At 33.8% G+C, this 27,512-nt stretch overlaps 1 pseudogene; it reads right to left on the bottom strand.

Moving 5' to 3' along the window:
- Positions 1-1,255: 1,255 nt before the first annotated feature.
- Positions 1,256-17,205, bottom strand: LOC127546898 (pre-mRNA-splicing factor RBM22-like; annotated as a pseudogene).
- Positions 17,206-27,512: the final 10,307 nt, after the last annotated feature.

Here is a 27,512-nt window from a genome sequence, read left to right as displayed (position 1 = left end):
TATTATAAAATAATTTTAAAATGAAGCTGTAGCAAAAATGCATTTTCCATGATGATTGACTCAAAAAAGAATACAATCTATTCTCTGTAGATATAATTAGGCAAAATATCTTAAGTTTTCTGCAGGCTTGTGTAATTTTAAGGGAAAAGACAAGAGTGGGTCAGGGGTATATCCTGTGAGTCATAGAAAATAAGAATAAAATGACTATTTATCCATTAGGAATGTATATCATTATATGTTGAATGCTTTATGAATAGGAATTAACTCACAAAATTAGGGCAAAAAATATTAGAACAGTGTAAAGTAAAATTATAGTCAGGTTTTTTTTTAAATCACTTGTGAATTCTATATTAAAGTTAGTTTCAAGAATTTCATGCTAATGTAGAGATAGTTATAGGGTGCATAAAAATGTGAATAAATGGCAGGCAGGATAGTTTTTGCTGGATTTGGAATACCACAGAATAGAATTGTGTCCTCAAACTCTCCAAGACTAACCTTATTTCATAGTATCTTCAAGGGGTGGGGAAGAGTTTGTGTTTTTTCTACAAACAAAAAAAAATTGAAACAATTTCTAAGAGAGGGTAAATTTTTAAAATACTGCTAAAGTTGCCTGGCATGAAATAATAGTGGAGAACATTTACAAAATTTCTCCTTCTTTTCTTTACCATGTTTGCCAAAATATATGATGTCAAAAATTAAGTGATGGTGGGAAAGAATAGATATATTGAATTAAGTAACCCATTTTGAACCATAAATTTTTTACTTGTTTGTCTGATTCAAGCTTTTACTTGGATTTACTTTTAAAAACTATAAATATTTCTTCTTTCTCCAAAAAGCAAAAAATAAAAAAAAAAACCCAAAACATTTGTATGTAGTGTGATAAGAGCCAAAATCAGTGAAATAATTAGTAGGTTTTTTAAAAATACACAATCATCATAGAAGTATAATGGTTGGCATTAGTATGATTGGCTAACATGTAATATGTGATGTATATGTGTGCATGTATGTATATGTGTGTGTGTGTATGTAGGTTTAAAATTTCCTTCGAGAATCATTATTAGACTCCAGGTCTCTTCTCCTTACTACAAGTCATAACCCCCTTTTTGTTTTTTAATTCTAAGATTTAGTCATTACATTTCTAAATTGTTTTTCTTTTCAAAGCTCATCCACTATAGCAAAATGTTTGGGACTACTGTGCTTTCCTGCATGAACCCCCATTTTCTGGGGATTCTGAATACAGTGGATGTCCTGGAGTTCACATGAAAGGCTGTAGTAGCCCCTTTGGGTAGAATATGTGTAGTCCAAAATCTGCTGGGGTGGAAGTAATCTCAGGAGGAGGGAACAGAGCAATATTAACCACTGCTGGGGCACAACTGGGAGGAGATTAAAATAATTGGCAGAGACTTCTTCAGCTGCTGAAGGAGGAAGAGGATCTCCAGGAAGTCTTGGGACAGGCTCCAGTTTAATTCCAGAATCCATAGTTACTTTTTTCCCCTTTTCTTATCCTTTGGCTGGCTGGGATCTTCCCCATTTCACACTGAGTATGCATCCAATTAAAATCAGTTTGTTGAAGGACTTCTCAGCAGCCATTTCTGAAGCTTGTCTTTTAGAAAAGTTTAGAAAACTTTTAGAAAAAGTTTAGAAAACATTTAGAAAAATGTGTTGAAAGCACATTGCTATTTGTACAACTGATTTGATTTGGATCACACCATACTGGTAAAGGTGATCAATCTAACTGATTGTATCTCCCAAGCTACCAACATAGAGTATAGTAATGGTCTTATCATCTGATGGGTCCATTATTGAAGCTTGTTTAATATCACAATAGTGATTTGATGTTCTGATAAAAAAAAAAAAAAAAAAAAGGAACATCAGGGTCTGCCGGCTTCTGATGTCTGTACAGATACTCTTCTCTTCTACATTCTCCAGAAGGAACAAATGTAATGGTGATTCTAGTAGTAAAGGACAATCTCAGCTAATTTTAGCAGCATATTGCTGATATCTGTAGCCTTTCCAGGAACACCAACTAGCTGAGTTTCATCCCAGTTAGACATTTCTTACTTAACATTCTGAATGTAGTAGTCTTTATTCATATCAGATTTACACATGTCATCCTCAAAGGACAGTTCTGCATCTTGGACTTGAATAGGTAATCATATTCTAGGTCCAAAAGGTAAATCTGGTAAACATTTTTGAGCTTGCTATAAGTCTGGCACAATTCAATCTTCTTAAAATGTATGAGAACACCAGCTGGATTCTAAGAATGGCCTGGCACAAATTTTGCATTCCTTTCCATACTTTTCTTTGGTCATTTGGATGAAGGAATTTTCTTCCAGGCACATCTGACACAGAAAAGGGAAGTCGTGCTCCTGGTGCTGCCTGTAGTGAGTTTTGGAGTACAGAGACATAGCTATCAATGATGTCACAGAAATAGGAGCTTAGTTGTGGCATGAGTAGTAGGTCATCTCCAGCTCCAGCAGCCCTTGCCCCGGTAGCCTTGCTCTTGCTTCTTTGCAGACATCACATCACTTCAAGCCTCTTTTGATCACTTTGCTTTGTCTCTATCATTCTTTCTGGGGGATTCTATATGAACTTTAACAATAGTTTTGATTCAAATGATACAGTATTTCTTTCATAATCAAGATTTTGACAATATTTACACACATAAGAAAATTTAAAAATCAAGACAATTACAGAAATAACTTGGATGCCCCAAGATATTTTTTTGTCAGAGCAATATGCAGATAATGAGTCAAAAATGAATTTTAATGGAATTATGTTAGTAATTATCTCATTTCCTGCTCCAATATTATATATGCCTAGCACTAGTCATGGTATTATAACCATTCCTATTCATTTTAGGAAGGGATATAAAGGCATTCTGAAGTATAATTGATCCCTGTTTTATCTTTTAACTGGTGTTTAGAATGATTCTCGGATATCTCAGAATTAACCAACAAATTCAATCACATTTAAACAAATGTCTTCAATCTTTCTCCTCTTTGTGAGAATAGAAATGTTTCTACAATTATAAGACAGACATAGAGAGAGACAGAGAAAAAAAAAGGAAGGAAGCAGGAAAGGCAAACAAGAGTGGGAAAAAAAGAAAGGAAAGAAAGAAAAAGCAGCACTAATAAAAACAATAATTTACATTTATATAGTACTTACTATGTGCCAGAGAAGGAAGAAAGGAAGGAAGGAAGGAAGGTAGGAAGGGAGGTAGGAAGGGAGGTAGGAAGGAAGGCAGAAAGAAGGAAGAGGGGGAGGAATGGAGGGGGGGGATGGAGAAAGGGAGAGAGAGAGTGAAGAAAGGAGAGAGGGAGATAAAAACAGGAAATGATAGTTCAGGTTTTTTTTTCCCCCCAGAATCCTGGCCCTGAATGAATTTAATTGGCTGAGAAACATGGCTCATAAGGTTTTGCTGACCCTTCTAACTCCGAGTTCTTGCTTTCTGTGGCTTGGTGAGCAACACTCTCTTCCTAGTTCACTGTGGATTGTTTAGGATAATTCGGTGTGACTTGATGTTACAGCCTTAGAGAGATCAAGGTCAAAAATTTTAAAAAGAAAAAAAAAAAACAATGTGAAAATAGCATGATTAACTGCCAAACAAATGGTCAATATCTCTTAATTTAGACTTCTAAAAATGTTTAATACTTTCCCTTTAATTAGGGATAAAGTAAAAAGTCACTTCCTGGCTATTATCCACTCCTTTACTCCCTGCCTGCTATAATCATCTCTTCTCCTTCATCACAACCCCTTCCGAAATGTGAATACATTGACAATATATGGTATAACTTGAATAGATTTATTCCTTAGACTTTTCAAATTGCAGTCTTCCTATATGATCTCATCAAAAGGCTAATTAAAAATAAAAATAAACAAACTAAAACCAAATTTTCTTGTCAATGATACCTGATATTTACATGGCATAATTTACAAAGCATTTTACATAAGTTATATCATTTGAGTCTTATAATAACTGTGTGAGGTAGGATCCTTATTTTGCTGATGAGGAGGCTCATGGTAAGGCTGGTGAGAAGTCATGGGGCTTTCCCATACTGACACAAGTATATGACAGTGGTGGAATTCAAAAACCAGATGTACTCTATCCAACTATTTCATATTTTCTTGTCCTTTTTTATAATTATTTCCTATTCTTCTGAATATATATCTATAATTTATATATATGTATTAAAAAAGCCAGTCTGAATTAGTGTGAATGGAAATGTATTGAACACACTGACTTAAACCGGGTCATCACAAATTCATTTATTTCCTTATCTGGACATGAAAGCCTCCCTTCCCCCCCACCACCACCACCTTCCTTTGTGGACAAGAGGTAAATTCTTGTCATTTCAATTCCCATTTCTGTTTGCACTGCTTGTGAGGTCTGCATAAGCATAGAAATACTTTATTTAGAAGAATTCCATTTTTTAAAAGTTTTAAAATATTAAGTGTTTCTTTTCTTATGATAAAAGAATTACATTTAGTTCAATTCATTATACTAGGTCAAGGACAAATTTTCACACCTCATCGTTTATATTCCCCTTAGTAGAATTCACATTTTGATAAAGGTAAATCTTATTCACTGCCTTCAAATGCCAAATGCCCAACTGTGCATTAACAGGAATTTTCTGACATACTTTGGAGCTACCCAGAAAAAAAAAATCTTCTACTAGCACAGGTAGCTAGACAAATGAACCCCAGAGTATTATGAAATATACTGTTCTTTATTCTTAAAAAAATAGAAGTCTTCTAGATAGTCAAATTATTCCAGACTTTAATAGTCTTACTCTCCATCCCATCTACTTCTATCACTTTAGAGGACTACAAAATTAGTGTTGATTATCACTCAATCAACTTCCATTTCCTCAAGTCCAGTGATCTTTTCTACCCCACTTTAGCCACACAAAATGGCATATCATACATAAAACCTCATTTTTTTTTTTAGAATCACAATACTTCCATGGTTAGAAACATTGTAGCTAATAAAAAATGATGTTAGCAGCGAGAATCAACAAAGTCTTTATGTGGAAGATGATACCTTAGCTTCATCTTGAAGTTAAAAAACAAAAACACAAAAACCAACTTTTTCTGTGAAGAATTTGAGGTACATCTATTTGGCAAGTAGTTAGCCCTACAAAAACACAGAGAAAAATGCTAAATCATCTGCAAGAAACAGAGAGAAGTAGGATTTTGCTCATAAGAAAAAGAGTAACATAATCAACATGGAAAAAAAAATATGGTAACTATATTATGTGAAGAGATCTAAAGACCAAGCAGAGATTTTTTACATTTAATCCTGGAGGGAATAGGGAGTCACCAAAATTTACAAAATAGGGGACTGACATGGTCATTCAGCAAACTTTTATTAACAGAGGATTTTAAAAAGGCAAAATATTTCCTGCTCTAAAAGAATATCTACTCTTTCTTTATAGTTTTGTCACAATGTGTTTTCTGCCTAAATCCTAGAACTCTAGGATCTAGCGTCACTAATTAATACTCCTCTATCTCATGACTCTGTATTTTCATATTGTCCTCTTGAAATGCTCTAACCCCACCCAACTACCTATTCTATTTCCTGGTTTCCCTTAAGACCAACTGGTACACCTTAGAGTTTCTTGAGTTGAATGCCATTCTTTTATCAATAAAGAGACTGAAGGTAAAAGAAGCCAAATAATTTAACCAGTCATACAATTAGGAAACATCTGAAGCAAGATGTTTAAATTCAAGTTTTCCTAATTCTAGATTCCATATTCTATCCATTATGCCACCTAGAAGCTTCAAAAGGTACTATCAGACATGAAATAATTTTTTTTTTTTTTTTAAGGATGGGAATGTTCTCTTAAGGACTGCTTTGGCTATATTTTAAACATTTTGGCACATGGAAAATTTTGATTTCTCTTTTTAAAAAAAATTCAGTAATCTATAGAGACATACTGTATCTCACCTTCCAAAAATCCTAATTAGAGATTTAACTTCTTAACTTGATCCTTTTGTAATATTTGACTAGTCTAAAAAGGATTTCATTGAAGTCTTCAACTATCATGGTTTTGATGTCTATTCCTCCCTATCATTAAATTAGTTTCTTCAATAAGTACTTAGAATCTATGCCATTTGGTATACATAAATATAAATTGTTTTATTATTTATGGCACTATTAAGCATGATGCAGTTTTCTTTTTTTTTTAATAACTTTTTATTGATAGAACCCATGCCAGGATAATTTTTTTTTACAGCATTATCCCTTGCATTCACTTCTGTTCCGATTTTTCCCCTCCCTCCCTCCACTCGCTGCCCTAGATGGCAAGCAGTCCTTTACATGTTGAATATGTTACAGTATATCCTAGATACAATATATGTGTGCAGAACTGAACAGCTTTCTTGTTGCACAGGGAGAATTGAATTCAGAAGGTAGAAATAACCCGGGAGGAAAAACAAAAATGCAAGCAGTTTAGATTCATTTCCCAGTGTTCTTTCTTTGGGTGTAGCTGCTTCTGTCCATCCTTGATCTATTGAAACTGAATTAGATCTCTTTATCAAAGAGATCCACTTCCATCAAAATACATCCTCATACAGTATCATTGTTGAGTATATAATGATCTCCTGGTTCTACTCATTTTACGTAGCATCAGTTCATGTAAGTCTCGCCAGTCCTCTCTGTATTCATCCTGCTGGTCATTTCTTACAGAACGATAATATTCCATAACATTCACATACCACAATTTACTCAACCATTCTCCAACTGATGGGCATCCTTTCATTTTCCAGCTTCTAGCTACTACAAACAGGGCTGCCACAAACATTTTGGCACATACAGGTCCCTTTCCTTTCTTTAGTATCTTTTTGGGGTATAAGCCCTGTAGAAACACGATGCAGTTTTCTTATTATCTGTTTTAAACATATCTATTTTTAATGCTATCTTGTCTGAAATCTTGATTTTCAACCCTTTTTTTATAATTATAACTTTTTATTGACAGAAACCATGCCAGGGTAATTTTTTTACAACATTATCCCTTGCACTCACTTCTGTTCTGACTTTTTCCCTCTCTCCCTCTACCCTCCTCCCCCAGACTCCCCAAGCAGTCCTATACATGTTAGATATACCACAGTATATCCTAGATACAATATATGTGTGTAGAACTGAAGAGTTCTCTTGTTACACAGGAAGAATTGGATTCAGAAGGTAAAAATAACCCAGGAAGAAAAACAAAAATGCAAACAGTTTGCATTCATTTTCCATTGTTCTTTCTTTGGGTGTAGCTGCTTCTGCCCATCATTGATCAATTCAAACTGAGTTAGATCTTTCTTTGTCAAAGAAATCCACTTCCATCAGAATACATCCTCAAACAGTATCGTTGTTGAAGTATATAATGATCTCTTGGATCTGCTCATTTCACTTAGCATCAGTTCATGTAAGTCTCTCCAAGCCTCTCTGTATTCATCCTGCTCATCATTTCTTTTTCTTTTTCTTTTTCTTTTCTTTCTTTCTTTCTTTTTTTTTTTTGAAGAGGGAATGGGACAACTTTTATTTTCTTTTTTTTTACATTTTTAAATACCTTTTTATTTACAAGTTATATGTATGGGTAATTTTACAGCATTGACAGTTGCCAAATGTTTTGTTCCAATTTTTCCCCTCCTTCCCCCTACCCCCTCCTCTAGATGGCAGGATGACCAGTAGATGTTAAATATATTAAAGTATAAATTAAATACAAAATAAGTATACATGACCAAACCATTATTTCGCTGTACAAAAAAAATTGGACTCTGAAATATTGTACAATTAGCCTGTGAAGGAAATCCAAAATGCTGGCAGGCAAAAATATAGGGATCGGGAATTCAATGTAATGGTTCTTAGTCATCTCCCAGAGTTCTTTTGCTGGGCATAGCTGTTTCAGTTCATTACTGCTCCATTGGTACTGATTTGGTTCATCTCATTGCTGAAGATGGCCAGGTCCATCAGAATTGATCATCACATAGTATTGTTGTTGAAGTATATGGTGATCTCCTGGCCCTGTTTGTTTCACTTAGCATCAGTTCGTGTAAGTCTCTCCAGGTCTTTCTGAAATCATTTCAGAAAATGACCTGTTGGTCATTTCTTACTGAACAATAATATTCCATAATATTCATATACAATTTATTCAGCTATTCTCCAATTGATGAGCATCTACTCATTTCCAGTTTCTGGCCACTACAAAGAGGGCTGCCACAAACATTTGTGCACATACAGATCCCTTTCTCTTCTTTATGATCTCTTTGGGATATAAGCCCAGTAGTAACACTACTGGATCAAAGGGTATGCATAGTTTGATAACTTTTTGAGCATAGTTCCAAATTGTTCTCCAGAATGGTTGGATGTATTCACAATTCCACCAACAATGTATTAGTGTCCCTGTTTTCCCACATTCCCTCCAACATTCCGCATTATCTTTCTCTGTCATTCTAGCCAGTCTGACAGGTGTGTAGTGGTATCTCAGAGTTGTCTTAATTTCTATTTCTCTGATTAATCTGGAGCATCTTTTCATATGGCTAGAAATAGTTTCAATTTCTTCATCTGGGAATTGTCTGTTCATATTCTTTGACCATTTATCAATTGAAGAATGGCTTGATTTCTTATAAATTAGAATCAATTCTCTATATATTTTGGAAATGAGTCCTTTATCAGTATCTTTGACTGTAAAAAATACTTTCCCAGTTTATTGCCTCCCTTTTAATCTTGTCTGCATTAGTTTTGTTTGTACAAAAACTTTTCAGTTTTATATAATCAAAATTTTCTATTGTGTGATCAGTGATGATCTCTAGTTCTTCTTTGGTCATAAATTCCTTAACATGTAATGGATTATTGGCCTTCTAAGAGAAGAGGTTAGGAGGAAAGGAGGAAAAAACAATTTAGAACACAAGGTTTTACAAGGGTGAATGTGGAAAATTATCTATGCATATGTTTTGAAAATAAAAAGCTTAAATAAAAAATCCTAAAAAAAAAAACCCAAAGAAAACAAAAAACAACCTCCTCTTCAAACTTTTTGACTATAAAATGGTTCTTATACTCATAAATTTGGATCGGTTCCTCATATATCTTGAAAAGATTCTAATGATTCTAATTTTTTTGTGTGTGTGTTTTACCTCTTTTCTAGGTCAGTTGTATTTTATACTAGATCCTTCTCCTCCCCCCCTTTCATCTTTATTCAAATAGCCTTTTTAATTTCATGGACTTGTTGAGTTAAACTAGCTCATTTTTTTTTTTAGGACAAAGTACTATTTAATAATATTTTGTATTTGTGATTCTAAATTTTCATTCTTTAATATTTTCCCCTGAAAGTCTCAAATTATATTGCTAATTTCATCATTAAAAGTTTCTGTTTTATTTCTATACATAGCACCAGCTAGAAAATTAAGACTAGTGAAATAGCACAAAAATATACTAAAAAAAATTAATACCTTAAAAACAGAATTGCCCCCCCAAAAAATAAAAAAGTATAAAAATTTACTGATAAAAACAAGTTCTTAAAAAGCAGAATTGACCAAATGGTAAAAATGAATACAAAAATTCTTTGAAGAAAATAATTCCTTAAAAATTAAAATTGGGCAACTGGAAGCTGATTTCATGATACAAAAACAAACAAACAAACAAAAAAAAACTCCATTAAAAGAATGAAAAAAAAATTGAGGATAATGTCAAATATATCATTGGAAACAACTTACTTGGAAAATAGATTTAAGAGAATCCATTTACTAATTATTCAATTTCATGAAAGACATAACCAAAGAAAAATCCTAGATAGCATATTGCAGGAAATTATAAAAGAAAACTCTTTCAATATCTTATAATTAAAAGGGAAAATAGAAATTCAAAGAATCCACTGGTTACCTCCTAAAAGACACCGCAAAAAGTAAACTTCCAGGAACATTATAGCAAAATTGCAAAGGTTTTGCATATAAAGCAGCAACTATTTCAAGCAGTTATAAAGAAATGGCTCTGATATTATGAAGTCACAACCAGGATCACATGATATTTAACATCTTTTACTCAAAATGAAAGGAGAGCTTGGAATATGATATTCTGGAAGACAATATAGCTGAGATTACAACCAAGAATCACCTATCCTGCAAAATAAAATATAATCCTTCAGTAGGGAAGGGGATGTTTATTTAATGTAAAACAGCACTTTCAGGCATTCTTTTTTTTTATTTTATTTAATAATTACTTTATATTGACAGAATCCATGCCAGGGTAATTTTTTTACAACATTATCCCTTGCACTCGCTTCTGTTCTGATTTTTCCCCTCCCTCCCTCCACCCCGTCCCCTAGATAGCAAGCAATCCTATATATGTTAGATATGTTGCAGTATATACTAGATACAATACACATTTACAGAACCGAACAGTTCTCTTGTTGCACAGGGAGAATTGGATTCAGAAGGTAAAAATAACCTGGGAAGAAAAACAAAAATGCAAATAGTTCACATTGATTTCCCAGTGTTCTTTCTTTGGATGTAGCTGTTTCTGTCCATTATTTATCAATTGAAACTGAGTTAGGTCTCTTTGTCAAAGAAATCCACTTCTATCAGAATACATCCTCATACAAAATCGTTGTTGAAGTGTATAATGATCTGCTGGTTCTGCTCATTTCACTTAGAATCAGTTCATGTAAGTCTCCCCAAGCCTCTCAGTATTCATCCTGCTGTTCATTTCTTACAGAACAATAATATTCCATAACATTCATATACCACAGTTTACCCAGCCATTCTCCAATTGATGGGCATCCATTCAATTTCCAGTTTCTAGCCACTACAAACGGGGCTGCCACAAACATTTTGGGACATACAGATCCCTTTCCCTTCTTTAGTATTTCTTTGGGATATAAGCCCGGTAGTAGCACTGCTGGATCAAAGGGTATGCACATTTTGATAACTTTTTGGGCATAATTCCAGATTGCTCTCCAGAATGGTTGGATTCATTCACAACTCCACCAACAATGCATTAGTGAACCAGTTTTCCCGCATCCCCTCCAACATTCATCATTATTTTTTCCTGTCATCTTAGCCAATCTGACAAGTGTATAGTGGTATCTCAGAGTTGTCTTAATTTGCATTTCTCTGATCAATAATGATTTGGAACACTCTTTCATATGAGTGGTAATAGTTTCAATTTCATCCTCTGAAAATTGTCTGTTCATATCCTTTGACCATTTATCAATTGGAGAATGGCTTGATTTCTTATAAATTTGAGTCAGTTCTCTATATATATTTTGGAAATGAGGTCTTTATCAGAACCTTTAACTGTGAAGATGTTTTCCCAGTTTGTTGCTTCCCTTCTAATCTTGTTTGCATTAGTTTTGTTTGTACAAAGGCTTTTTAATTTGATATAATCAAAATTTTCTATTTTGTGAGCAGTAATGGTCTCTAGTTCATCTTTGGTCACAAATTTCTTTCTCCTCCACAAGTCTGAGAGATAAACTATCCTATGTTCCTCCAGTTTATTCATATTCTTGTTCTTTATGCCTAGGTCATGGACCCATTTTGATCTTATCTTGGTATATGGTGTTAAGTGTGGGTCCATGCCTAATTTCTACTAATTTCCAGTTATGCCAGCAGTTTTTTTTATCAAATAATGAATTCTTATCCCAAAAGTTAGGATCTTTAGCTTTGTTAAACACTAGATTGCTATAGTTGACTATTCTGTCTTGTGAACCTAACCTTTTCCACTGATCAATTAAGCTATTTCTTAGCCAATACCAAATGGTTTTGGTGACTGCTGCTTTATAATATAATCTTAGATCAGGTACAGCTAGGCCACCTTCATTTGATTTTTTTTTTATTAATTCCCTTGAGATTCTCGACTTTTTATTATTCCATATGAATTTTGTTGTTATTTTTTCTAGATCATTAAAATATTTTCTTGGAAGTCTGATTGGTATAACACTAAATAAATAGATTAGTTTAGGGATTATTGTCATCTTTATTATATTCGCTCAGACTATCCAAGAGCACTTAAGATTTTTTCCAATTATTTAAGTCTGACTTTATTTGTGTGGAAAGTTTTTTTGTAATTTTGCTCATATAATTCCTGACTTTTTTTTTGGTAGATAGATTCCCAAATATTTTATGCTATCAACAGTTATTCTGAATGGAATTTCTCTTTGTATCTCTTGCTGTTGGGTTTTGTTGGTGATGTATAAAAATGCTGAGGATTTATGGGGATTTATTTTGTATCCTGCAGCTTTGCTAAAGTTATGAATTATTTCTAATAGCTTTTTAGTAGAATCTCTGGGGGTCTCTAGGTATACCATCATATCATCTGCAAAGAGTGATAGTTTGGTTTCCTCATTGCCTACTTTAATTCTTTAATATCTTTCTCCACTCTTATTGCCGAGGCTAGTGTTTCTAACACAATATTGAATAATAATGGTGATAGTGGGCAACCTTGCTTCACTCCAGATCTTACTGGGAAAGGTTCCAGTTTTTCCCCATTGCATTTGATGCTTACTGATGGTTTTAAATATATGCTCCTGACTATTTTAAGGAAAAGTCCATTTATTCCTATGCTCTCAAGTATTTTTATTAGGAATGGATGTTGGATTTTATCAAATGCTTTTTCTGCATCTATTGAGATGATCATATGGTTTTTGTTTGTTTGGTTATTGATATAGTCAATTATGCTAATAGTTTTCCTAATATTGAACCAGCCCTGCATTCCTGGTATAAATCCTACTTGGTCATAGTGTATTATCCTGGGGATGATTTTCTGTAATCTTTTTGCTATTATTTTATTTAAGATTTTAGCATCAATATTCATAAGAGAGATTGGTCTATAATTTTTGTTCTCTGTTTTCAACCTACCTGGTTTAGGTATCAGTACCATGTCTGTGTCATAAAAGGAGTTTGGTAGGACTCTTTCAATCCCTATTTTTTTCAAATAGTTTATTTAGCATTGGAGTTAATTGTTCTTTAAATGTTTGGTAGAATTGACATGTAATTCCATCTGGTCCTGGGGATTTTTTATTAGGGAGTTTATTGATAGTTTGTTCTATTTCTTTTTCTGAGATGGGATTGTTTAGGATATTTACTTCTTCCTCTGTTAGTTTGGGCAAGCTATATTTTTGGAGGTATTCTTCTATTTCATTTAAGTTGTGGAATTTATTGGCATAAAGTTGGACAAAGTAACTCCTAATTATTGCTCTAATTTCCTCTTCGTTAGTGGCGAGTTCTCCCTTTTCATTTTTAAGACTAACAATTTGATTTTCCTCTTTCCTTTTTTAATCAGATTTACTAATGGTTTGTCTATTTTGTTGGTTTTTTCATAGAACCAACTCTTAGTTTTATTAACTCAATAGTTATTTTACTTTCAGTTTTATTGATCTCTCCTTTTATTTTTAGAATTTCAAGTTTAGTGTTTGACTGGGGGTTTTTAATTTGTTCCTTTTCTAGCATTTTTAGTTGCAAACCCAATTCATTGACCTTCTCTTTCTCTATTTTATACAGATAGGCCTCTAGAGATATGACATTTCCCCTTATTACCACTTTGGCTGCATCCCATACATTTTGGTATGATGTCTCATTATTATCATTTTCTTGGGTGAAGTTATTTATTATGTCTATGAATTGCTGTTTCACCCAATCATTCTTTAGTATGAGATTATTTAGTTTCCCATTATTTTTTGGTCTATTTTCCCCTGGCTTTTTGTTGAATGTAATTTTCATTACATTGTGGTCTGAAAAGGATGCATTTACTATTGCTGCCTTACTGCATTTGAGTTTGAGGTTTTTATGTGCTAATATATGGTCAATTTTTGTATAGATTCCATGAACTGCTGAAAAGAATGTGTACTCCTTTCTGTCTCCATTACATTTTCTCCAGAGATCTGTCATATCTAATTTTTCTAGTATTTTATTTACCTCTTTGACTTCTTTCTTATTTATTTTGTGGTTTGATTTATCTAATTCTGAGAGTGCAAGGTTGAGATCTCCCACTATTATAGTTTTGCTGTCTGTTTCTTCTTGCAATTCTCTTAATTGCTCTTTTAAGAATTTAGATGCTACACCACTTAGTGCATATATATTTAATATTGATATTGCTTCATTATCCATGCTACCCTTTAGCAAGATATAGTGCCCTTCCTTATCTCTTTTGATTAGATCAATTTTTGCTTTAGCTTGATCTGAGATCAGGATGGCTACCCCTGCTTTTTTGACTTCACCTGAAGCATAGTAGATTTTGCTCCAACCTTTTATCTTTAACCTGCATGTATCTCCCTGCTTCAGGTGTCTTTCCTGTAAACAACATATTGTAGGATTCTGGCTTTTAATCCATTCTGCTAACTGCTTCCTCTTTATGGGGGAATTTACCCCGTTCACATTTATGGTTAAAATGACCAATTCTGTATTACTTGCCATCTTGTTAGCCTCTGTTTATGCTTTTCTCCCTTCTTTTCCCTTTACACCCCTTCCCAGTATTAAGCTTGTGAGCACCACTTGCTTCTCACAGCCCTCCCTTTTTAGTATCTCTTCCCCACCTTAGAGTTCCTCCCCCTATCTTACTCCTTTCCCTCCCAGTTTCTGTATTCCCTTCCGCTTAGCTTATTCCTTCCCTTTTCACTTTTTCGTTCTCACTTTTCAATGAGGTGGGAGAAGTTTCATCATAAATTGAATATGTCTAAAATTTTTCTTTTAAAGCCAATTCTGCAGGCAGTAAGATACCCACTATATTCATCCCTCTCCATTCTTTCTCTCAGATATAATAGGTTTCCTTTGCCTCTTTATGAGATGTAGTACCCCTACTTTACCCTTTTTCTGGTACAATGTCCTTTCCACATCTAGTTTCTAGAACAAGGTATATATGTGTTCTTTATACATCTTTATAGCAGAAATATAGTTCCCAAGATTAATCTTTACCTTTTTAGATTTCTCTTGAGTTCTATATTTGTAGTTCAAACTTTTTGTTAAGTTCTGGCTTTTTCATCAAAAATAGGTGAAATTCGCTTACTTCATTGAATGTCCATCTTCTTCCTTGGAAAAAGATGCTCATTCTAGCTGGGTAAGTTATTTTTGGTTGCATACCACATTCCTTAACCTTTCAGAATATCATATTTCAGGCCCTTCGATCCTTTAATGTGGATTCTGCTAGATCCTGGGTCATCCTTATTGTGGCTCCTTGATACCTGAATTGGGTTTTTCTAGCCACTTGCAGTATTTTTTCCTTTGTCTGAGGGTCCTGGCATTTGGCCACTATATTACTTGGTGTTTTGATTTTAGGATCCCTTTCAGTAGGTGATAGATGAATTCTTTCAATGTCTAGTTTACCCTCTGTTTCTATAACTTCTGGGCAGTTCTCTTTGATAATTTCCTGGAAAATAGTGTCCAGGTTCTTTTTTTTCATCATACTTTTCTTGGAGTCCAATAATTCTCAGATTGTCTCTCCTGGATCTGTTTTCCAAGTCTGTTGTTTTCCCCAGAAGGTATTTCACATTCTTTTCCATTGTTTGATTTTTTTGGATTTGCTTGACTGATTATTCTTGTCTCCTCGAGTCATTCAATTCCATTTGTTCAATTCTGATTTTCAGTGAAGTATTTTCTTCACTCATTTTTTAAAAATCTTTTTCTAATTGTCCAATTGAGTTCTTTTTTCTATGGAATTTTTTTCCATTTCGCCAATTTTGTTTTTTAGAGAGCTATTTTCTGTTTCCAGTTCACTAATCCTATTTTTCAAAGATTTGATTTCTTTATCCACTCTGTTTTTAAATAAGTGGGATGACTTCTCCAGAGTCTCTTGCCAAGCCTCCCTCTCCTTTTCTCATTTTTCTTCTAGCTCTCTTGTGAGAGCCTTTTTAATTTCTTTTATGAGATTCATCTGTGCTGAGGTACAGACAATCTCCTCATTTGGGGATTCACCTGGAGACAGTCTGTTTTTAGTCTCCTCAGGGTTTAGAGTCTGCTCTCTATCAATATAGAAGCTGTCAAGGGTTAAGGTCCTTTTCAATTTTTTGCTCACTTTGTCAGAGAAGAATCAAAGACAAACTAGAAAAAAGAAAAAAAGAAAAACCCTCTAAACGGAGTCTGGTTTTTTGGGGAGAGGGGCTGGGTGGTGTTTCTGAGCTTCCTCTACAAACTGCCGGGGCAGCAGCGAGGCACTAGCAGTACTATCCTGCACCTGTGCTCTGAGACCCTGAGAGCGTGTTGAGACACTGTGGGGGAGGGGTGGCCCGGTCCCTAGTGACTCCAGGTGTTTGGGGTTGTATTCTTCACCCCCGGTGTTTTTAACTTCTCTGCTGGGTTACTGACTTGCTGCCAGGGCAAAGTATCCAATCCTGTAGCAAAGCTCCCCCCACAGAGACAGCTGAGGTCACACTCCACCCCACTCTGGTCTGCTTGGCTGTGAGCTGCCTCCCATGCTCTCGCTGCCGCTGCCTGCCCTCAGTCTAGGCCCAATCTAAAACCGTCCCCACCCTTGAGCAAAAACAGACCTTTCCTGGTGAATTTCAAGGATGTCTTCTCTTGGTAACTATTTGTGGGTTTTTTTTTTTTTTTCAGTCAAGCAGTAATTCAGAGGCTTGTAATAAAATGGATTCTGAGAGAAAATGCAGAGCTTATACAGCTATGTGACTCCTCTCCGCCATCTTGCCTGGAAGTCCCCTATTAGAGTTCTTGATCATTAAACTTTATGCTAGAGCTGGGATTTGTTTCTGACAGGAAGATTGGAGGGCCACTTTCTCAAGCTTTACATTTGTTTGAATTGCTATTTTCAGAACTACTACTGAGATTTTTTTTTTTTTTTTTTTTTTTTAGTTTTTGGGTGCTTCCAAGTTGATTGTGATCTGGTCCTTACCCAGAAAGAGCCCTCCATCCCTTGGGATTATAATAGATACTGGATGGTCCCTGATCACTTGTGCCAAAAATAATACTGTTCCTCAAGACTCCTATTTTCTTTTCACTGGAAATGCTCCTCTCCACTCTTAAATTATGACCTAGAAGTAGCAGTTATCAAACAGTTGACCCTCAGGGCTCCTGCTCTGTCTTGACTTTAAAGTGCTCCTCTTTGACTTTGAACCCATACTTCTGAAGTTATTATAGGCAGTGCAAACAGTTACTGATTCTACTTCCACTGCTAATACAGGGGTCCTTTTTAATCTTTTTCTGACCATTTCCCAGTTCTCCCAGTGTCTCTGGTTTGAGAGTTCCTGAAGCTGCTGCTGCTTCTATTGCCACCATCTGGTCATACCATTTGTGTTTCAACTATGGATGCTTAAGTCTTACCTCCATGTCACAGACCTCTTTCTGACCTCCTAAGTTGTCTTTTACTGGAAGAATATTGTACTGGTATTTTGTTGACTTTGCCACTCCAGAATTCAATTTGAGGTATTATTATTTTAAAATTGTTTGGAGGGGAACATTGGGTTGAGAGCTTTCTCTACCATCTTGGCTTCTCCACCATAGCCACATCTTGACTTCTTCTCCATAAGTCAAAATGACTCTTTCTCAAAATGGCCTATATCTGGGTTTCCCTCATCACATTTCTTTCTCCTTGAATTCCCTAATTGAAAGTTATTCTTTCCCTTATTGTCACTCTAACAGATGCCAATTAGAAAACATAGATTGCATTTCTATTAATACTTCTACATGTTCCCCTTGATGTCATCTGACAGTTGAAGAAACAGGCCCAAAGGAATTTACTGACTTTCTTAAGGTCATACAGACAGTAAGTACCAGTAGATGGATATAAATCTGAGTCTTCATCTCCACCATGAATGGCTTTTGTTTTCTATTATTGTTTTTCATTGTAACATAATCAGCTTCACACTAAAGTTTCTTTCTAGTACAAACTTTGGTAGAGATGTTTGAGGGATAATCTTTTCCATATTAAAAAAAATATCAGTAGTTGAGAATGAGGGAGGAAAATCTTTAACTTTAATTTAGGAAAGAAACTATCTACTTGTCTCTGACTGTTCTTGTTTTTAGTCTACTCTCACCTCTCCTGTAGTGATTCACCCAGTAAATAAATGGCTATATTCATATATTTCCCCTACAATTTCCCTTTTTTAAGAGTAAAACATATAAATCTGGCAATCTTTCTCTATGCTACTTTATCCTGTGTATTATTTCTAGTGGTCTAATTTGGAAATAAAAAAATAACAGAATCCCAAATTTGTAGAAAATGTTTGTGAATTTATTTTGAATCTTACTAATTACTAAAACTATCTATTGTCTCCATTAGCCATGTTGCACATCAGGTGGGGTATTCTTGAGAAAAGAAATGAATTGCAAATAGGCCTAATTAATATGGTCTCTTCCCCTCTGTCTTTCATGACTTTACTAACAAATGACTACAAGTTCAAAGAGGAAGAACCAGTGCTGATAACACATCATATTTATACATCATTTTTTTGAATCTTACAATAACACTGAAATAAGAAGTAGAGGCAATATTACCTCTTTTTGTTGTTGTTGTTGTTAGAGATGAAGGAACCATAAGTTATAGAGTTGAAATGAATTATCCAAAGCCATACAAGTTGGGATTTGACTCCTGGTTCTTTAATAGCTCTTTCTATGGCATGCTACCTCTTGAAGTGACTTCCTTAAAACAATCCTATAAGAAAAGTAAATTTGATCTTATAGACACTTTGCAGATATCTCAAACTCAATATGTTCAAAAAAGACTATGTTATCTTTTCTAGAAATCCTCCCGCCTTCAAAAATCTCTGATGATTGTCACCTGATGCCTTTGTTGTTGGATGCAACCTTTGTTTCATTCTTTATTCCCTGCTATTGTTTGCCCTGCATATCCAATCATTTGCCAAATCTTGTCATTTCTACCTAAAACATCTCTTTTGTATATTCCTTTCTCCAGGTTGTAATCATTGTTTGTCCTTCATTCTTGAAGAGGATCATGATATTAGAAGTGAAGCATGATATTTAGTTCAGGCCCATATCATTTTTAACTGGTCTGTTGTAGTAGTCTTCAAATTATTTTTACTTCCTTAATTCTCTCCATCCCCCTTGCATTTCCCCAAACTACTCTCCAAACCAGTGTCTATGTGATTTCCTTGGGGTATGAATCTGACCATTGACTATAGCTTCATATCACCTTCAGAGTTAAATATAGATCTTTTATTTAACATTTAAAGCTCCCCATAACCAGGTGACCTCTTATATTTTACTAATTTTACCACAATTCATCTACTTTGGAGGATCTGCCATTTCTTTCTTTTTTAAATAGCTTTTTATTTTTCAAAATACATGCAAAGGTAATTTTCAACATTCAGCATTGTAAAACCTTTTGTCCAAACTTTTCTCCTGCCCTCTTCTCCTCTCCCCTTTTGGAGAGAACATGTAATCCTATATAAATTAAACATAGGTAATTCTTCTAAATATATGTACAAACTATAAAACACTTTATACATACATGAAGTCAGATCTAAACAATTGAAAAAGTATCAAGTGCTCTTGGATAGGTTGAATGAATATAATAAATATGACAATACTACCAAAATAAATTTATTTATTTAGTGTTATACAATTAAACTCCCAAGAAACTATTTTATTGATCTAGGAAAAATTACCACAAAATTCATCTAGAAGAATAAAAGGTCAAGAATTTCAAGGGAATTAGTGAAAAAAAGCAAATGAAGATGGCCTACCTATATTAGATCTAAAACTATATTATAAAGTAATGGTCATCATAATCATTTGGTACTAGCTAAGAAATAGAGTATTTAATCAGTGGAATAAGTTAGGTTTACAGGACAAAATAATCAATAACTACTATAATCTAGTGCTTGACACACCTAAAGACCCCAGCTTTTCGGATAAGAATTCACTATTTGACAAAAACTGCTGGGAAAATTGGAAACTAGTATGGCAGAAATTAGGCATTGACCCACAAATAACATTGTAAGGTAAAAATGGTTCATGATCTAAACATTAAAAATGGTATTATAAACAGATTAGAAAAATGTAGGATAGCTTATCTCTCAGATCTGTGGAGGAGGAAGAAATTTGTGACCAAAGAAGAACTAGTGATTATTATTGATCACAAAATAGATACTTTTGAATATATTAAGTTAAAAAGTTTTTGTACAAACAAAACTAATACAGACAAAATTAAAAGGGAAGTAATAAACTGAGAAAACATTTTTACATTCAAAGGTTATGATAAAGATCTCATTTCTAAAATATGTAGAGAATTGACTTAAATTTAAAAGAATTCAAGCCTTTCTCCAATTGATATGAATAGACAATATCATGTCAAATGATATGAACAGACAATTTTCAGATAAAGAAACTGAAACTATTTCTAGTTATATGAAAAGGTGCTCCAAATCTCTATTGATCAGAGAAATGCAAATTAAAACAACTCTGAGATACCACTACACACTTCTCAAAGATGACAGGAAAAGATAATGATGGATGTTGGAGGGGATGTAGGAAAACTGGGACACTGATACATTGTTGGTAGAACTGTCAATGGATCCAACCATTCTGAAGAGCAATTTGGAACTATGCTCAAACTGTGCATACCCTTTTACTAAGCAGTTTTTAAAGGAGGGAAAGGGACAACATGCACAAAAATGTTTGTTGCACTTCTTTTTGTAGTGGCAAGAAACTGTATATTGAATGGATGCCCATCAATTGGAGAATGGCTGAATAAATTATGGTATATGAATGTTATGGAATATTATTTTTTATAAGAAATGACCAGCAGGATGATTTCAGAGGCCTGGAGAGACTTACATGAACTGATGCTAAATGAAATCAGGAAACCAAGAGATAAGTATATACAGCAAGAACAAGACTAGATGATGATCAATTCTGATGGACATGGTTTTCTTCAACAATGAGATGATTCAAACCTGTTCCAATTGTTCAGGCTGAAGAGAGCCATCTACATCCAGAGAGAGGACTGTGAGAATTAAGTATGGATCACAACATAGCATTTTCACTCTTTCTGTTGTTTGCTTGCATTTTGTTTTCTTTCTCAGTTTTTTTTTCCTTTTTTATCTGCTTTTTCTTATGCAGCAAGATAACTGTATAACTCTGTATACATATATTGGATTTAACATATATTTTAATATATTTAATATGCATTGAACTACCTGTATCTAGGGGAAGAGGTGGAGGGAAGGAGGGAAAAGTTGGGAACAGAAAGTTTTGCAAGAGTGAATGTTGAAAAATTACACATGCATATATTTTGTAAATAAAAAAGCTTTAATTAAAAAAAAAGAAAAAAAAAACACTGGACAAGAAAAAAATAAAAAATAAACATATCTCCACATTTATCACATTAAAGGATAAAAATCACATTTAAAAGGAGGAAAATGAGAAAGAAAAAAAAAAGCAAGCAAACAAAAGAACAAAAATAGCAAAAATACAACATTGTGATCCATATTCAGTCCCCATAGCTCTCTCTCTTTATGCAGAGGACTCTCTTCATCATAAGTCTGTTGCAACTGAATCTGTCATTTCCTAAATAGGACATTCCAATTTCTTACTCCATGCCTTTATACTAGCTGTCTCTCATGCCTGTAATGTTCTGCCTCTTCACTTCCATTTTTTAGAATTCTTGACTTCCTTCAAGAATTATATCAAATGTGACTTTCTTTCGGAGGCCTATTCCAACTCCCTGCAAAGCCTTTCCTGACTAATGTTAACTTCTTATCTATTCTTTATATATCCTGTATTTACGTAGTTGTTTATGTGTTGTCTCTCCCATTAGAATTGATGGTTCTTGAGTTCAGGGACAGTATTTTTTTATCTTCATCTCTCTGATAATTGACATAGTGCCAAAATGTTTGTTGATTAACTGATTTCCCAGAAGGAAACTGAGTCTGAGAAAGCTTAAGCAAACAGGAAACGACAGAGTTCTGATTTGAAGCTATCATTTGATTTCATTTACAATTCTCTCTCGTTTGACTAACTAAAGTAGAGGGTGTCCGTTCAGAAATGTCAAGAAGCAAGGTTAGGCAATTATCATGGATAAAATTATGAAATACCTTTAAATATATATTTAGATGGATAATTTATTTAATCAAAGAATTTATCTCTATGTCCTGTGCTATAGTATTCAGCGCTTTTAAAATCCTATATTTGTTAAAATTATAAATAATTTTCATTAGAAAATGTTCATTTGTATTTAGGTTTAGAAATGTTATGAGAAAATTTTCTAAGTTTTCCAAAATTTCTTCAAATCAAAAACGCAAATTGGAAATGAAGAGATTTATTATACTTGAATAAAATGCCAATTATTTATTAGGAAAATCTCTCTTAATTCTTTGTTATTTTTTTCTCTTATAAAAAATGGCTCATTTCAGTTATTCACATCTATTTAGGTTGAATAAATGTTCAAATTGTATTTAACAATATTTCAGAAGTTGCTTTATTGTTTTCTTTTTTTTTTTTTTTTTGTTAATAAAAGTTTATTGGACTAACTTTCATAGTTCATGTCAGACTTGGGTGGGAGATAGATGGAACTGTAGTTTTGGCTGCCAATTGATCTTAAGTTGAAAGTATAAAGAAAACATGTCATTTAAAATCATTTCTGTCAACAATTCCCTCCCCCCCCCCCCAGATTTCCTCAATAGGTCAAGTACTCCATGTCCTCTCTTTTCCTCTCTGGGGAATTTTGGAAAATAATTATTTTTCAAAATGTTGCCCCTAAGCCACTAGCACCTGCATTTTTTTATTATACATTTCTATCATGGCCTGTTTGTTCAAAAGATATTTCCTTAAGAAATTGAAAATTATCTGATTTCTCTGCCCTCAATAGAAACTATTAAAAATGTGGCTTACTCTTCTCCAGAAGACAGTTTGCTTCAAAGTAGATAACTGAAGTCTTTTGAAATATGCAAATTTTAATGAAGATCAAAAATGATGCTAATATCCAGAATCTTTCAGATCCCAATGGATTTAGATTTCCTTAGTCCCAAATATGCATTAATCATATTGAAATCTATTGGTGTGAAAGGGATTAGTGAAGTTCTCCTCTAAATTCACCTAAATGTATGACAAAACATTTGAAAAGCTTAATTTTTAATGCTTTCCTGTTCATTTGTATTTAAAAAGTCTTGATTCCAATGAGAGTAAAAGTACTTAAGTAATAAGAAGCAAAAGTATATAAATTCCTATATTCACTTACTCATTCAGTGAACAAGGATGTAGTAAGCTTCCAATGAGCAATTTTGATAGGAAGGTGACAAAGTATGGATAACCTAGTTGAAAAAAAATTTTTTTTTAAAAATGTATGATGTGAGTACAAGGGTAAATCTAGAAAGCTGCTCAAGCTCTCCCAGTTTCCCTTGAAAACCACATGAAACCATGCCTCTGAAAAGTCTGACAGAATGAAATCATTGTCCAACTCAAGATAGACTGGAAAAACTTCAAGAAAGGCCAGTCTCATTGTGGTGAAAAAAGTATTCAGCCCACAGACAAATTCTGGAAAAAGCCCATGACAGTGTCTTAATCACAAGATCAGAAACTGAGACCCTCAGTAAAGCAACAAATCAGTGGGGCAGCCTCCAGTCCAAGCTCAGAAGGCAAACTGAGAAATCAGGCTGTTTCCTGAAAAGAGCAGGCAAAGATAACCCCCCCCCCCACACACACACACACACAAACAAGGAGCCCCTGTGCTCAAAGCCAAGACTCAGAGTGTGCAGGAATCTTGGGATCACATTCTCTTTATCCCAGGAGCAAACTCAATTATAAAAGTAAAAAAAAAAAAAAGAAGAAGAAGAACAACAACAACAACAATAATAACAAGAAGAAGAAAAAGAAAAGAACAAGAAGAAGAAAAGAAGAAGAAGAACAAGAAGGAGAAAAAAAAGAAGAACAAGAAGAAGAAAAGAAGGAGAACAAGAAGAAGAAAAGAAGAACAAGAACAAGAAGAAAAAAAAGAAGAAAAAGAACAAGAACAAGAACAAGAAGAACAAGAAGAAGAACAAGAAGAGGAAATATTAAAAGAAAAGGAAAGAAAATGAGCAAAAAAAAAAAAAGAATAGGATTTTGACCATAGAAATTGACTTTAGAAAACCTACAATTGTAACAGGAAAGACCAAAACACCAAGTCACAGGAGGACACCAAGTCCACAGAAGAAATCTGAAAGAATGATATGAATTAGACTCAAGTCCAAAAAAGGCTTCTTGGAAGTGCTTTAAAAAATGTAAAAGGCAAATAAGAGAAGAAGAAGAAATGAGAAAAAAAGATGAGAGGTATGCAAGAGAGTCAACAGCTTGTAAAAGAAAGACAATTGCTTTAAAAAATACAATTGATCAAATGCCCCCCCCCCCAAAAAAAAATCCAGTGAAGAAAACAACCTCTTCAAACATAGAATTCTCTAAATGAAAAAAGAGATACAAAAGCTAAGAGAAGAAAATCACACTTTAAAAACTAGAATAGTGCAAATGGAAGCTAATAACTCTGTGATACATCAAGAATCAGTTAAATAAACTAAAATTAATGGAAAAATAGAAGGAAATATAAAATACATGATTGGAAAAACTGACATAGAAAATAAATCCAGAAGAGAAAATTATTGGTTTGCTTGAAGGCCATGACCATAAAAAAAGTACCTGCATAACATTTTTCAAGATATTATTGGGGAAAACTGCTCCAATATTCTAGAAACAGAAGAGGAAATACTCGTTGAAAGAATCCATCAATAACCTTCAGAAAGAGATCCTACCAGGTAAACCCCAAGGAAAATTGTTGCAAAACTCCAACACTACAATTTCAAGGGAAAAAAATACTGCAAACTACCAGACAAAACAATTCAACTATCAAGGAGAAACAGTAAGGATTCCTAGAATCTGGCAGATTCTACAATAAAGGATCTGAGGACCTGGAATACCATTTTGCAGAAGGCAAAATACCTGGATTACAACCAATAATTAAGTAGCCAGTAAGTTGGAGCATCATATTTCAGAGGAGCAGATGGATCTTTAATGAAGTAAGAGACTTTTAATCATATCTATTGGAAAAATCAAAACTAATTTTCCCTCTTGGAAAAAACAAAACTAAACAAGTAATTTCATCAATAAACATAGGACTATAGAGAAGCATAGAAAGGTAAACAGGAGGAATGTGTGTGTGTGTGCGTGTGTGTGTGTGCATGTATGTATGTATCATTTAAAGATTAAATTGTTTATATCCCTAGATGGCAAAATGATATTTGTAACTTTTGCAAACTGTATCTCTTACTGAGGCAGACAGAGGAGAGCATCAAGTGGACAGACTGTGTGGTTGTGAATAGACTCTGATGTGGTGAAAGCAAAGAAAAAGACATTAAAGGGTAGAAAAAGGACTGTACTGGAAGAAGAGAAAAGGAGAGGTATAATTGAACAAATTGGATCACACGAAGCAGAAAAAAAGATCTATTACAATAAAGGGAAAGAAGGGAGGGGTAAAAACATTGTCTAAAGCTTGATCTCATCAGTTTTGGCTCTGAGAGAGAAAAATTTAATCATTTAATTGGATATAGAAATTTATCTAACCCTACAAAGAAGTAGGAGGAGAAAGAGGAAAAAAAAGGGAAGGGTTGGATAGCAGAGAGAGTAGAAACACTAGAAAAAATGTTAAGAAAATGGGTAAGGGTGATAGAAGATAAGGTAGTAGGTGAGGAGGGTTTAAAAATACTATTAAGAAAAAGGGGAAAGGTGATAGGAGATAAGGTAGATGATGGGGTGGTCAAAAAAATATAAAACTCTACTAAGGACAGAGTAGAAATAGATTAAAAGTATATGCATGGGAGAAAGTAGGATGGAGGGAAATACAGAGCTGGCAATCATAACTGAATGTAAATGGCATGAACTCTCTCATAAAAGAAAACCAAATAGCAGAGTGGGTTAAAAAGCAGAATCCTACAATATGTTATTTACAAGAAACACATTTGACACAGAGAAAAATATAAAGACTAATGGTAAAAGCCTGGAACAGAATTTATTAGGCTTCAGCTGAAGTGAAACAAGCAGAGTTCTCAATTCTTATCTCAGATAAAATGAAAATAAAAATAGATCTTATTAAAAGAGAAAAGGAAGGAAAGTATATCTTAATAGAGGATATTATTAATACTAAAGTAGTAATGATACTAAATGTGTATGCACCAAGTGGTAAAGCAGGTTAATTTTTAGAGATTTGAAAGAAGAAATTGACAGCAAAGTTATATTAATGTGGAACCTCAACTTTCCCTTCTCAGAATCAAACAAATCTAACCACAAAATAAACAGTAAAGAAGCTAGGGAGGTTAATAGGATCTCAGAAAACATAGAAATGATAGACGTTTGAAGAAAATTGAATAGGGACAGAAAGGAAATCACCTTTTTCTTGGCAGTAAATGTCACCTACACAAAAATTTACCATATATTTGGGCATAAATACCTCACAATCAAATGCAGAAAGGCAGAAATAGTAGCTGCTTCCTTTTCAGACCATAACATAATAAAAATCACATTCAATAAAGGGTCAAGGAGAATTAGATACACATGGCACAATAGTCAATGCCTATAGGAATCTAATATTTGATAAACTCACAAACTCCAGCTTCTGGAATAAGAACTCACTATTTGAAAAAAAATTGCTGTGAAAACTAGAAAGTAATGTGTCAGAAACTCAGCATAGACCTACATCACACACTCCATGTCAAAATAAGGTCAAAATGGACAAATAATTTGGGCATAAAGGATGATATCACAAATAAATCAGAAGACTGAGAGATAGTTTACCTATCACATCTTTGGAGAAGGAAGGAATTTATGACCAAAGAAGAAATAGAGAACATTATGAAATGCAAAATGGACAACTTTGATTACATTAAACTAAAAAGTTTTTGGACAAACAAACCCAATTGAAACAAGATTAAAAGGGAAATACAAAGCTGGGAAAAAAATCTAATAAAGATCCCATATGAAGAACCATGTCAGATTTGTGAGAATAGAAGTCATTCCCCAATTGATAAATAATAAAAGCATATGAACAATTTTCAGATGATGAAATTAAAGTCATCCATAGTTATGTAAAAAAAAAAAAAGGTCTAAATCTATTGATTAGAGAAATGCAAACTAAAACAACTCTGAAGTGCCACTATACACCTCTCATATTGGCTAAGATGACAGGAAAAGATAATTACAAATGTTGGAGAGAATGTGGGAAAACTAGGACACTAATGCATTGTTGGTGGAGTTGTAAAATGATCCAACCATTCTGGAGAGTAATCTGTAACTATGCCAAAAGGGCTATAAACAATTGCATACTCTTTTGACCCAGTGGCGCCATACTGGGTGGGTCTGTACCCCAAGGAAATCATAAAGGAGGGAAAAGAACCCACATATACAAAATGTTTGTAACATCTCGTTTTGTGGTAGCAAAAAAATGGAAAAGGATTGGTTGTCCATCAATTGAGGAATGGCTGATCAAGTTTTGGTATATGAAGGTAATGGGATATTATTGTTCTACAAAAAATAATGAACAAGCTGACTTTAGAAAGGTCTGGAAAGATTTATGTGAACTGATGCTGAGAAAAAATAAGCAGAAG

Source organism: Antechinus flavipes, chromosome 2 (genome assembly GCF_016432865.1).
Source record: "Antechinus flavipes isolate AdamAnt ecotype Samford, QLD, Australia chromosome 2, AdamAnt_v2, whole genome shotgun sequence".
Taxonomy (NCBI): domain Eukaryota; kingdom Metazoa; phylum Chordata; class Mammalia; order Dasyuromorphia; family Dasyuridae; genus Antechinus; species Antechinus flavipes.
The sequence above is the reverse complement of the archived record's forward strand: the minus strand, read 5'-3'. Positions and strand labels throughout refer to the sequence as shown.